The sequence below is a fragment of the Chionomys nivalis genome, chromosome 23, assembly GCF_950005125.1.
Source record: "Chionomys nivalis chromosome 23, mChiNiv1.1, whole genome shotgun sequence".
NCBI lineage: Eukaryota > Metazoa > Chordata > Mammalia > Rodentia > Cricetidae > Chionomys > Chionomys nivalis.
In genome coordinates this window covers 2,011,559-2,022,737 of record NC_080108.1, presented here as the reverse complement: position 1 = coordinate 2,022,737, position 11,179 = coordinate 2,011,559, and positions in this window count along the sequence as shown.

Below are 11,179 nucleotides of genomic sequence, written 5' to 3'. Positions count from 1 at the left end.
TGCGGGTGGTCAGGAAGATGATCTTTTCTGGGTGCATAATTTTGATATATAGAATATATATTGAGACATGTTTCATAATTGGATCTATTTGTCCCACAAGGACTATGGACACTTAAAAGTCTGTCTTGTTCTTTTATTTATTGGATGACTTTTCTCCACTCTGCGAGACTACCAGTGAGAGAATTTAGTCAGGCACTCAAAAACTTTGGTTCCCATAGTCAAATCTCTGCTCCATTTCCTGAGATAAAACTTAGAAGCCAGCTTCCTATAATTATATTTTATTTGGCAGGACATTTTGGTCAGTAGAGGACTCTTTCAAATAAATCAAATTTAGGACCTTTAAAGATAGGGGTGCGGCACATTTGAGCTTGTTTGATTCATAGTCCTTTATGATAAGGAGACTGGATGTCCCAAAGTCTCCCAGAGTTGACTTGGGAACGTGTCCACCTCAGCTGACCCCCAGCCCTAACCCTAAGACGACAACAACAACAACAAAAACTACTACGCTCCCTATACCCATTCTTACCTCAGTCTATCAATACAGGGTTTTAACCTAGGAATATAACATCAAACACAAACTCCCCTTCTCCTTAAAATTTGAAGCCTCCTAAATCATCTTTTTTTGCATCTGAGCGCTGCCTGAGTGCCCTTCTAAACATGCCTCTCCAGGGGCATAAAGACGCAGGCAGTAGTGTCATTTGGGACAGTTCTTATTTGCTTTCTGACCCTGAAAATTCAAGCCCTGTTACTTGCCATTGCCAGAAAATTGCCTTTGTATGTATGTGTGTGTATAAACTGGAACCCTTACAACATGGGCGAAAGAATAAGAAACACGATTTAAACAGTACGTGTATAAACTCGCTCAGTACTTCTTAGACCAAGAATTGTTTAAGTCCTTTCACTACACTGAGGCTGCTGACCTAACCCTTGGTAGGGGATCAGTTAGAGCTGGACTCTATTGGCCCCTGCTAATGAAGACTCTCTGATGACAATTGGGGCAGGCACCAAGCTACGCATATAGCAGAATACCATTAGGCCGTCATTGCATTGACTTTTTTTCTTCCTGTAACCATGTTTGGTTCTATTCTAGGTCTTTGGGCCATCTGTCCTCTGGGTCCTGAAGGCAGCATCAAGGGTGGGCTCACTCTTGTGGCATGGGTTACAGGCTGGACCAGTCGTTGTTTGACCCCTCCCACAATCTCTGCTCCACCCTAACCACAGCACATCCCATAAGCAGGACAGGCTGTATAAAAGGTTATGTGGCTGGGTTGGTGCCCCAATCTTTCCACTAGAAGTCTTGCCTGGCCACAGGAGATGGCCAGTTCAGGCTGAGAATCTGCTCTTGCTAGGAGTCTTAGCTGGGGTCATCCTTGTAGACTCCTGGGAGTTTCCCTTGCACCAGGTTTCTGCCTGATGTGGAAATGCCCTCCCCCGCTTCCAGTCATCTCTTTTAGTTCTCTCCCCCCCCATCCAAGTCCAATCTGATCCCTCAAGTTCCTATCCCCACCTGGCCCCAATCCATCCACGAAATCTCTTCTGCTTCCCTTCCCAGGGAGATACGAGCTTGCCCTTGCCCTCCTGGAACCTCCTTGTTACCCAGACTCTCTGTATCTGTGGCTTGTAGCATAGTTATCTGATGGAGGAAGGTCATTGGTTAAAAAATAAAAGAAACTGCTTGGCCCTCATAGGTTAGAACATAGGTGGGTGGAGTAAACAGAACAGAATGCTGGGAGGAAGAGGACATGAGCTCAGACTCCATAGCTCTCCTCTCTGGGGCAGATGTGATGAAGCTCCGACCCAGGATGGACGAAGGCTAGAATCTTCCCGGTAAGCGCACCTTGGGGTGCTACACACATTATTAGAAATGGGCTAGTCCAGGTGCGAGAGTTAGCAGAGAAGAGGCTAGATATAATGGGCCAAGCAGTGTTTAAAAGAATACAGTTTGTGCGTTGTTATTTCGGGGCATAAGCTAGCCAGGCGACCAGGAGCTGGGGTGGCAGGAACACAGCCCGCAGCTCCTCCTACTACAGTTATCCTTTGGTTTACAGCTGATATCCATTTATAAGTGAGTACAAACCATATTTGTCTTTCTGGGTCTAGGTTACCCCCTCAGGAGTTTTTTGTTTTGTTTTGTTTTTTTGTCTTCAAATTTCATGATGCCATTATTTTTAACAGCTGAGTAATACTCCACTGTGTAAATGTACCACATTTTCTTTATCCATTCTTCACTTGAGGGGCATCTAGGTTGTTTCATGTTCTGGATATTACGAATAAAGCTGCTATGAACATAGGTGAGCAAGTGTCCTTGTGGTAAAAACCAGTAGCCCTTTTATGTACAAATGGTAAACAGGCTGCTGAAAAAGAAATCAGGGAAATAACGCCCCTCACAACAGCCAGAAAAAAATATAAAATATCTTGGGGTAACTCGAACCGAGCAAAGGGAAAACCTGTGCAACAAGTCTTTGAAGAGGTAAAGTGGAGAAGACACCAGAAGATGGAAAGATGTCTTAGCCAGTGTTCTACTGCTGTGAAGAGACACCATGGCCACAGCAACTCTTATAAAGGAAAATATTTAATTGGGGTGACTTACATTTTTGGAGGTTTAGTCCATTGTCATCATGGCGTGACATTGTGGTGTGCAGGCAGACATGGCGCTGGAGAAGTGCCCTACATCTTGACTTGTGGGCAATAGGAAATAGTTTAAGACACTGGGCATATATGAGCGTAGATGAGACCTATAAGCCCGCCTCCACAGTGACACACTTCCTCCAACAAGGTCACACCTCCTAATAGTGCCACTTCCTTTGGAGGTCATTTTCTTTCAAACCACGACATTCTACTCCTTGGCCCCCAAAGGCTTGTAGCCATATCATAATGCAAAAATGCATTCAGTCCAACCTCAGAAGTCCCCATAGTCTATCACATTCTCAAATTTATTTCAAAGTCTAAAAGTTCAAAGTCTCTCCTAAGATTCATGCAACCTCTTAACTGTAATCCCCTATAAAATCAAAATCAAAAAGCAGACCACATACTTCCAACATATAACGCACAGAATGTGCATTAACTTTCTAAAACATAGGGAAGAAAACATACTGAGGAAATACTGGACCAAAGCAAAGCCGAAAACCAGCTGGACAAACTCCAAACTCTGCACCTGCAGGCCTGACGTCAATACGCTCCTCAGATCTCCAACTCCTGTCAGCTCTGTTGACTGCAACACACCTCTTTCTCTTGGGCTGGTTCCACTCCCTGTGAGCAGCTCACAGCAGGTTCCCACGGCTCTGGTATCTCCAACATCTCAGGATCTCCAAGGTAACTCAAGCTTCCACTTCCCAGTGTCATGTGGCCTCTACAGCCCTCTACTCAGGCACACCCCGACTCATGCCTGGCCTCAGCAGCTTTCCTTGGCTGTGGAGACAAAGTCTGTAGCCCCTTTCTTCTATCCTTAACCCTAGGACCATGAGGCCAAAGCTGCCAAGCTCCTCTGTCTTTTGCAGCTGGAACACAGCCTCCTTGTTGAATTCCATCTTCATCAATTTTCTGCTTTCGATGGTTTCTTTCACTAAGCCTGGCCACACTGCCCCCTCCCATGCTGGTGAAAGAGTTCCCTCCGCCTGCCCTGGGAGCTGCATGCCTCAACTTCTGGTCAAACCTGACCAAGGTTTGGCTCCAAGGGCCAAGGACTCTGGATGTAGGTGTTGTGACGCTACAGCCAGACTTCCCTCCACCAGAGCTGCTTTGATCATTCAGATCCAGTGGGCCATAAATATCCGTCATCATTTATAGGGGAAGGTTACAAATTAATATTGGTTAATGTATAAAACAAAACTACTGTTGGTCTCAAATGTTTCATACTGGTACAGGATTTTATGTGATGTAAGTTTAAAGTTATTTTTGTTATAGTATATGCACGTTTCTGTTCTTACTTATAATATTGTAGCCATACATCATATACCACTGAGGAAAACCACAAGAAAGACTTCGATAAGAGATTTCATATTGTCTAAAAAGCGAGAGAGATTTTGGTATGCTGTCTAAAAAGCAAGAAAGATTTTGGTATGTCGTCTAAAAAGCGAGGGAGAAAGCAGGAGACTAAAGAAATAAAGAGAAAAATGGATTAAATGTATATAAAAAGTTGGCGGTGGTGGCGCACGCCTTTAATCCCAGCACTCGGGAGGCAGAGGCAGGCGGATCTCTGTGAGTTCGAGACCAGCCTGGTCTACAAGAGTTAGTTCCAGGACAGGCTGCAAAACCACAGAGAAACCCTGTCTCGAAAAACCAAAATAAATAAATAAATAAATAAATAAATAAATAAATAAATATAAAAAATAAAAAGTTATAAAAGGTCAAAAGGGGATGTAAACTATGTTTGTTGTGGTTTCTCATACATGCAAATACTAAATATGCTTGTTTTGTTAAAAAGTGTGTCTATGTCAGTTTTTTTGCAAGCATGGAGCTGAGACAGAAATGGTCTATTTGTGCTGTTATGGGTCTGACTTCAAAACTTTATCACTGAGCTCTGATTATTAAATTTGGGTTAGCAGAAATTCAGACGACTTTTTGGTATAATGTTAAAACTGCTATATGCTGTTTTTTAAAATTGTATTATGGCTCTTCTTCTGTTAGACCCGTGTTTTATTTACTTAAAATCTATTCATGGGTAATTTTAAAAAATCATAAGGCATAATTCCATTTTAAATTTTAAATTGCCACTTTATTTTGCTAGAGTTAAAAAAATGGATGCCACATGATTTCACTGCCATCTTGATTGAAGATGACTACGTGGAGTGGACCTAATTAAAATACACCTCAATGTTTTTGTTTTTTTTTTTTTCGAGACAGGGTTTCTCTGTAGTTTTAGAGCCAGTCCTGCCAATCCTGGAACTAGCTTTTGTAGACCAGGCTGGCCTCGAACTCACAGAGATCCGCCTGCCTCTGCCTCCCAAGTGCTGGGATTAAAGGCGTGAGCCATCACCACCCAGCTAACCTCAATGTTTTTGTACTCAAAATGTACCTTGTTCTGCCTGCTAGACTTTGTTAAGAGTCACCCAGGTGATAATGGTTATAAAGACATAAAGGGATCATTAAAAAAAAAAAAAAAAAAAAAAAAAAAACCAGCTAAGGTTTACAAATGTATAACAGGACTAGAGTCCCAGAGAATATACAGTTGCAACAATGGACCTTAATAGTTTTAGAAGTGCCAGTGCCAGGTGATCATCACCAGAAGCACCGGGTACAGTGAAATGGAGCAGGCTGAGATCTAAAAGTCAGGCTATGTATGTGTTGTCGAGGATGGGACCAAGGAAGTACTACTTTATTTTTGATATTGCAGAAAAACATTTAAGAGATTTTAGGTTTTAAAATAAATTTATAAGGCTGTGAGACATCTGTGCTATCAAATATATTATATTTTATATTTTTAGGGTTTAAACTATTTGGATAAAGTGAGTCATAGATTTTTGTATTAATACTAAAAGGTTTAGACCTCCTCTTCTGGGAAAAGAATGCTGTTTCTATGTCAATCACTCTGGGGTTATTAAGAGATTCAATGGCCTTGCTAATGATAGAAAACAGAACGCTCACACTGAACGTAAAAACTTGTTCAACTGGTCTCCTCGATTAACAACCCTGCTTCCAGCTCCAACAGGCCCCTAATTAGCTGCTTCTTATCAACAGACCAATGGCTTCTGTTCGAGAACAGGTCAATACTGCTCAACTGATGGTACTGAGGTTCCAGTATCACCCGCTTGAGCCCCTGGACAGACAGGACCCATGATTGAGTCCTGTCACTGGTACTTGTGAAGGGGGAAAAATGTTGGGCCCAGGGCAGCTTTCTCAGGTCAACTCGGTACACACCTGCTAAGATGGGTTCTATAGATCAGCCGGAAGGTAGGCCTGAGTCTCAGTTTGCCCAAGGGCAATGCCAGCCCTTAGACTCCCTCCTGTTCCCATATCACCCTGGGACCTGTTCCTTGCCTTTGCAGGAGACAACATTAATAATTAGATATAAACTTGTTCTGTGTTTACCCTTGGAATGACTAATTCAGTTTCTTTATTAGGTTTAATTCAAAGTCATGACAGAGTGTGGAGTTCTAGCCTTGTAAAAGCTGCTAACTTATTATAGACTGTCAGAAAATACAAGTTAGTCAGTCATCTTTAAAGTACCGATATGATTAGTTACAGAAATAAACCTTATTTAGTTCCCTATATATGTTTTCAAAATCAAACTTAAAACAAAAACAAAGTTTGTTTAATTAGACATACCTCGGCAGCCCTCATACTTCAGAGATCTACTGAATATGGCATTACTTCCTTAGCAATCAGGAAAATGCAAATCAAGACAACTTTAAGATATCATCTTACACCTGTCAGAATGGCTAAAATAAAAAACACCAATGATAGCCTTTGCTGGAGAGATTGTGGAGAAAGGGGAACACTCATCCATTGCTGGTGGGAATGCAAACTTGTGCAACCACTTTGGAAAGCAGTGTGGCGGTTTCTCAGGAAATTCGGGATCAACCTACCCCTGGACCCAGCAATACCACTCTTGGGAATATACCCAAGAGATGCCCTATAATACAACAAAAGTATATGCTCAACTATGTTCATAGCAGCATTGTTTGTAATAGCCAGAACCTGGAAACAACCTAGATGCCCTTCAATGGAAGAATGAATGAAGAAAGTATGGAGTATATACATATTAGAGTACTACTCAGCAATAAAAATCAATGACTTCTTGAATTTTGCATACAAATGGACAGAAATAGAAAACACTATCCTGCTAAGCCAGACCCAAAAAGAGGAACATGGGATGTACTCACTCATATTTGGTTTCTAGCCATAAATAAAGGACATTGAGCCTTTAATTCGTGATCCTAGAGAACCTAAATAAGAAGGTGAACCCAAAGAAAAACATATAGGCATCCTCCTGAATATTAACCTTCATTAGGCGATGAAAGGAGACAGAGACAGAGACCCACATTGGAGCACCGGGCTGAAATCTCAAGGTCCAAATCAGGAGCAGAAGGAGAGAGAGCACGAGCAAGGAACTCAGGACCGTGAGGGGTGCACCCACACACTGAGACAATGGGGATGTTCTATCGGGAACTCACCAAGGCCAGCTGGCCCGGGTCTGAAACAGCATGGGATAAAACCGGACTCGCAGAACATAGCGGACAATGAGGACTACTGAGAACTCAAGAACAATGGCACTGGGTTTTTGATCCTACTGCACGTACTGGCTTTGTGGGAGCCTAGGCAGTTTGGATGCTCACCTTACTAGACCTGGATGGAGGTGGGTGGTCCTTGGTCTTCGCACAGGGCAGGGAACCCTGATTGCTCTTTGGGCTGACGAGGGAGGGGGACTTGATCAGGGGAGGGGGAGGGAAATGGGAGGCGGTGGTGGGGAGGAGGCAGAAATCTTTAATAAATAAATAAATAAATAAATTAATTAATTTTTAAAAAAAGGAAAGTAATGAAATATAAGCTGATATTTCAAGTCTTGGATAAATAAAGGCTAAATTACAAATTAAAAATAAATAAAATAATAATTAAAAAGTCTATTATATTAGACAAAGACTCTGAGATCCTAGCATTAACCCAAGGTCTCCAGAGAAGATTATGGACACCATGATGTCTCCACCTGGATTATGACGACGCTGACCACTGGACGAGATGTCCCAGTGCAACACCAGCTGCCAGGACCCTGTCCAGACTGTGGACAAACAGCCAGACCTTGGAGAATTGATTGCACCACTTTTGCCTAGACAAAACAAGGTCCGTCTTTTCCATGTCCCTCTTCCACAGAAAAGGAAAAATTCACCTTCTGGCTTAGATAGTTGCTGTTCTGGATATTTCTGTCTCCAATGCTATGGAGACCTGGCATGACTAACCGTATATGGACTTTGGTTCCTGTCATTTTTAATAGATTTAAAAGCTATTATTTGGTCTGTACTCAGATATACTTTATTTATCCTTCGGAGATCTCTGATAGTATTAACAGCTAGGGCAGTTATAATGTCAGTTTAGCAGCAAAAGGTATCCAGATTCTTCCACAAATCTATAGCCAACTTGTAAGCTCATTAAAAAATGTTTTAAGGCCTGAGGATATAAAAGTTCATAAGCTTTGAGAGTCTAAAAGAAATAACTTAAGATATGAAAAATGTTTCTAATTCTCCCCATGGGAGTTCTAATAAGCTAATAGAGCAATGACTACTTACTGTGTGGGTCACAAGCTCAAGATTTTAGACCTATTCTGGTTGCCATTTAAATATGAACTTAAAGGTGTTTCTCACTGGGCCAAAGACATCCCTGTCAAACCAGACATGGTTCTCTGAACAGCAAAAAAATATACATGTTTCTAACCAAAATCTGTAGTTTTTGCTAGGACTCAGGTATGAGTCTATTCCTTCTGTTTAAAGATACCCGTTATCTGCTCTTTTTCTACAATATCGGTTTTTTTCTTTAAGTTAAATTTTAACTCTGTTCCCAGTTTAAACTTATCTCAATTGGCTTCCACTTGGCTGGCAGACGTGTCTAAGCATCAGTTGCTGACTACAACGTGCTCTGAATGGTGGCGAGCCCTGGACTTCCCGAAAGCTGATGTGGACCAGTCCAGCTGATATGAACACTCCCTGTTCCTTCAACGAAGTCTGACGAGTGCCCCACTGCCTAAATGTCCCCCGCCCCACCTTTGGCTAGCCTTTCACCTGCTTGGGCCTGGATAACAACGCCCCATGTCAGCTGTGGAAAGGAACACATCGTTCCATACCCACTGACCAAAACAGGTTGAAAGGCTGAGACAAGGAGAAACTCCCTGGCACGGGGGACAAGATAACTAATTTAAGTGGTTCCATGCCTCCTTAAAACCAGGGGCAAGCAGGACCCAAGACTGGGTCCTATCATCTGTGCTTGTGAAGGGGAAAATGTGGGAGCTAGCCATAATAAGCAGGTCTCCCAAAGGAAGTTCTTTACTTCCAACCATCATCACCTGCCAGCGTAGAATTCCAGCCACTGGTAAATTTAAATGGAGGTCTGGGTCTGAGTAGCTTACCCTGAAGGGGTGCCCGGTTGCAGGAAGGACCACAAACTGAGATTACCTGAGCACCACCCAAGGTCAGACCATCCACAGGAAATGCCTTAACATTCCAACTGCTGTAGACTGGACCACCTGCCAGCACACTCACCAGGACACCCTAGACAAATGTCAGTCAATCAGAGGCCCTAAACCTCAGAAACTCCTCACCCCCACCTTTAATACTATAAAAACCTATTCTAATTGAGCTCGGGGCTCTCCATTTATTTCAATACCTTCGACATGCGGAGAGACCAAGTTTGCAAACTTGATTAAAATAAAGGCTCTTTGCTTTTACATATGGGACTCGGTCTCCTTGTTGGCGTTTGTGGGGACTTTGTGGATTTGGGCATAACAGAATTTATTGGCACAGAGGATGACTTCCTGAACAGAACACCAATAGCACAGGCACTAAGACTGACAATTAATAAATGAGATCTCATGAAACTGAAAAGCTTCTGTAAGGCAAAGGACTCTGTCAATAGGACAAATGGCAGCTTAAAGAACAGGAAAATATCTTCACCAACACCCCCATCTAATAGAGGACTGATTTCTAAAATAAAGAACTCAAGAAGCCAGACATCAAAATATCAAATAATCCAATTAAAAATTAATTCTCAACTGAAGAATCTCAAGTGGCAGTGAAACACTTACAGAAATGTTCATCATCCTTAGCCATCAGGGAAACGCAAATCAAAACGGTTCTGACATTCCATCTTACATCTGTCAGAATGGCTAAGATAAAAAAAAAACAAAACACAAATGACATGCTAGAGAGGATGTGGAACAAGGGGAGCACTCCTTCATTGCTTGTTGGAGGGCAAATTCATTGTTCATTTGAATTAGAACTGCCAAATCTTGGGCCAGAGGAGCAGAGACCTGTTCCTGTGCTCTTTTGGCAACATGTACTTCCCTCCTGGGGAATCCCTTTGCTGTGTTCCCACAATGACATTCCCTGGCAGTGAACCAAGCCACCTGTCCTATGGCATAGCCATTCTCAAATGCCCACACCTCATCCCCTGCTCATGGATGGACTGGATGCAGAATGACCTTTGCCACCGTGCCTGGGCATCTAGGGCTGTGGAACCAAAGTCATAAGGGGCGGGGATGGCATGTTTGCTCAGAGTGGAGTTTATGTCTGTGAGATCTAAGTGTTCATTCAAGTTTAAACTTTGCCACCTTTCCCAATATGCCAGTTAAAGACTGTAATAGTTAGGGATTTATTTTTTTAGTTAAACGTATTTATTTAGTGTGTATGTATGTGCCATGGCACAAGTGGAGGTCAGAGAACTTCCTGCAGGAGTTAGTTCTCTTTCGATTACATGGGTCCCAAGGTTCAAACTCAGGTCATCAGGCTTAGCAACATGTGCCTTGACAGACGATGTCATCTCACAAGCCCAAAAGAACAGATTTAAACATGGTCACACTCAGAGAATGAACAGAGAGGGATCTGATGGTCCCTGAAGCCCCTTTTGCACCCTGGCATGAGCTTTAGACTTAAATAAAAAAGGAAGAGACAACATTATCTGGCTGATTGTTTTCTCAATCCAGGCTCTACACGATGGCCCAAATAGGGAATATTTGATCCCACCACTAAACGGGAAGATCCGGATAACAATTAAAAATGACAAATGGATAGCTTACTTTAATTGAAATTTCATTTTATTTTTGGCTTTTCGAGACAGGGTTTCTCTGTGTAGCCCTGACTGTCCTGGAACTCACTCTGCTTCCAGGCTGGCCTCGGCCTCACAGAGATCCGCCTGGCTCTGCCCCCTGAGAGCTGGGATTAAAGGTGTGTGCCACTGCCACCAGGCCTAACTGAACATTTAAAACATCTAAAGAAAAGGCTGAAATTTTAATTTACAGTTAATAAGAGTTTTAAATCTACATCTAAGATAAAGAAATGTTTAAAATGAGTAAGAAATCAACAAAAAGTTGAAAGATTGTATAAGAACTAAAGATAAATTCTAAAAAAAAAGAATTTAGTCATTTTCTCCAGCTGTGTTTTCTGCTGACTTTTCCTTCTTTACCTTCAAACAGAATGAAATTTTCTATGGAAAAAAAAAAAAGAATTGTGCAGCCTAGAAGAGATCCCATTCTAAAAAT